General features: G+C 26.8%; 1 pseudogene; it reads left to right on the top strand.

Annotated features, from left to right (window-relative positions):
* The first annotated feature begins 1,679 nt into the window (after window positions 1-1,679).
* Window positions 1,680-3,188, top strand: LOC150030515 (GDSL esterase/lipase At5g03980-like; annotated as a pseudogene).
* Window positions 3,189-3,560: the final 372 nt, after the last annotated feature.

Genomic DNA, 3,560 nt, shown 5'->3' on the forward strand with positions numbered 1-3,560 from the left:
ACATTGATGATATTGTTTCAAAACAAAAACACAATAAAAAGGTTTATTTTTTTATGTACGAATAGGAAAAATGTGCATCAAGTCGTTTGAATAAAAGTTAAAATGATAGTTTGGTTTGGTTTCGTTTTTTTTTTTAATTTTAAATTTGAATTTTTTTAAATTTTTTTATTGTAGTTGAGGGTTATAGGAATATATTAGATAATTTGAGTAATAAACGTTAAAAAACAACTTATTTTTTATTTAGTCATTATACTTTTTGTCGCTTAAATATTTTTATTCAATTGCTTTTAAATTATAAAGATGTATCTATCTATCTATATATATACTAATTAAATATAATTTCTCATTCGTTTCATGTCTATATTAAACCCACCCATTTTCAATCTTCCCGTTCTTAATTTTTTTTTAATATTTTAATTCGGCATCATTCTCAACGTTAAGCAATAAATGTATGCCCCTCTACAAATTGAGTTATTTAATGCAATTTCTTTTTTTTTTTTTCAAATTTATTGTAAATACACAGCGATTTATATGTAGCTCATATGCTTAAGGAAAATGGTAATATTTTAGGGTTTTTAATCTTTATAAAAAAGTAATATTTTTGTTTGAAAATAGAAAAATACCATTCCAAATCTGCAAATGAAAATAAGACATTAGGGTTTCTCATGGAAAAATTTAAAACTAATATGATAATCAAATAATCTAAATCAAATATATATATATATATATGTATATATCATAACTAACATATAATTATTACAAAATTTTATTTAAAAAAAATAATAGATATGTCACAAATTTTTAAAAGAATAGATAAAAATTATAAGAAAATAATGGCCACAAAGTTATTTATAAGTCCAATTTCTTCTAAGTCCGTTTTCAAAAATTAAAGTTTTGAATTTTCAAATTCTTTTTAGGGTTTGGAAAAACAATAATTTTATTACAACTAATTTATTAACTTTGAAATAATATAAACATTAGCTTCGTCATTATCTTATCTTAAAAAGATAATTTTAGTTTCATATTTAATTTTCCTTTAATGTAAATGCTTTTCTTTTGAAATTTGTTATTCTTTTGGTATATATCTAAAAAGATATTGAGTTTTGTATTTTATTTTATCCATCTCCTATGTTCAATGATAATACATAAAAAGAAAATTCAAATGTATTTATATCTACAAAAGTTTAGTTTATTTTGTTTAACAAATATGTCTACACAAATATAATTTGACTAAATTGAGTAGATCTATTAATTTATCAATGATCAAAAGTAAAATATTAGATTTAATTACATTGGAATAAAGATTTTATAATCTATTAAAATAAAACCGGATCGAAAAATGATAAAAAGATAATCTTCTAAAAAATATTGTTAACAACTAAAGTTATAAACTCATATAGATAAATTCAAGCATTAATCATTTTAGTATTTTATAATTTAGAATAATATCTATGAATAAGCTTTAAATTTATTTTATTTAAAAAAACACACTATCTTTTTAACTTTTTAATAATAAATATAGGGAAATTTGGAAATTCCATCACATCCTTGAAGGATTAGGAAACAAATCTGAAATCAAAATCCCAAAAGCATTGGGAAGAAAAACTGAACCTATAAATAATCACTAATTGTTCACCCTTCACCACTTCCCTAACTTCTCACACACAAAGCTTTCACTGATGGCGGTTTCAACCAAAATTTCCCTCCTCTTTTCTTTCTTCTTCTTCTTGTTTTGGTTCATCCAAAGCTCATCCACTGAAAGCTTGCATGTTCGACGCTATATACCAACTTGGTGATTCAATCTCCGACACTGGAAATCTCATTCGCGAAAATCCTAACACTCCATTTTCTCATCTTCCTTATGGTCAATCATTCTTCAACAATCCCACCGGTCGATGCTCCAACGGTCTACTGATGCTTGATTTCTTTGGTAACAATTATTTTTAAACCTTATACATTCTAATTTTTCATTCACTAATTCATTCTATAACTCCAAGATAATTCACATCTAATAGTAACAATATCTAATGGTCAAATCTATCTGTAGCTTTTAAATGCTGACTTCCTTTGGTGAGTCCTTATTTGAATAAAGATGCTTTGATGAATCATGGAGTCAACTTTGCAGTGGCCGGTTCTACAGCTTTGCCTTCTGATTATCTTTCTATGAAGAAAATTTTATCTCCAGTGACTAACTCTTCTCTCGATCATCAACTTGATTGGATGTTCTCTCATTTCAACTCTGTTTGTCACAATCAAAGAGGTAATTAATTACCCTTGTACTTTAGTTTTATACATACACTCATTGTTTTTTAGTATTTTCTACATTTTACATTTTGATATTGACAATTTCATATTTATATGTTGTGTAGATTGCAATGAGAAATTAAGGAGTGCATTGTTCTTGGTGGGTGAGATCGGTGGCAATGACTATAACTACGCACTATTTCAAGGCAAAACTATACAAGAGGCAAAAGACATGGTGCCAAATGTTGTTCAAACCATAAAGACTGCTGTTGAGGTAAATTTTTGTCTAGAATAGATCATATTTTTTTTGGTTACTCATATGAATGAGAAGTTTATTTACTTACGTTTCTTTTGTTTGTAATATTTGTAGAAAGTTATAAGCTATGGTGCTACTCGAGTTATTGTTCCTGGAAACTTTCCAATTGGATGCTTCCCCGTCTATCTCACTGGATTCCAAACCAATGACACATCTGCTTACGATGAACTCCATTGTTTAAAGGATTTGAATAGTTTGGCAAGCTATCATAATGATCAAATCAAGCAAACTATTGAAGTACTAAAAAAAGAGAATCCACATACTATTATCGTATATGGTGACTATTACAATGCATTTTTATGGATTATTCGTCATGCTTTTGTTCTAGGTAATTTTTTTCTCCTTACTCTTATATCATCTTCTTAACATACAAAAGATTAAAACATTTCTCAAATTTTTAATGCTTCTAGGATTTGATGAAGGTTCTTTGCAAAAATCATGTTGTGGGATTGGAGGAGATTACAACTTTAACCTCATGCAAATGTGTGGTCTACCTGGAGTACAAGTTTGCCCAAATCCTAATGAACATATTAGTTGGGATGGAGTCCATTTGACACAAAAGACTTACAAGTTCATGGCACATTGGCTCATCCATGACATTTTTCCAAAATTGCATTGTATTGTTTAAATATTTTTTTATGGTGGTTTTTTACTTTATTATGAAATTTTATTAATAAAGCATTCATATTCTTTTTAGCTTCCTATAATTAAAATGCTATATCTTATATTAATTTTCTTTTTTAACCCAATATATACGAAACTCAACCAATGCCCTCGCAATTGCTCAATTCGACCAATTTATAACATGACAATGCATATGGAAGATTAATTATGGTAATTAAATGAAAGATTAAAGTTTCTCAAAGTTAGAATAATAGTTGTAATTAAGTTATATAATTGGTAAGTAGTATATAATTATCAAACAGTACTTTTAGTACTTTTAGGCCCTGTTTGGTAACAATTTGGTTTTTTTATTTTTAGTTTTTGGAAATTAAGCCTA

The sequence above is a fragment of the Benincasa hispida genome, unplaced genomic scaffold (assembly GCF_027475165.1).
Source record: "Benincasa hispida cultivar pf3 unplaced genomic scaffold, pf3_genome.v1.1 HicScf1848, whole genome shotgun sequence".
In the NCBI taxonomy this organism is placed as follows: Eukaryota; Viridiplantae; Streptophyta; class Magnoliopsida; order Cucurbitales; family Cucurbitaceae; genus Benincasa; species Benincasa hispida.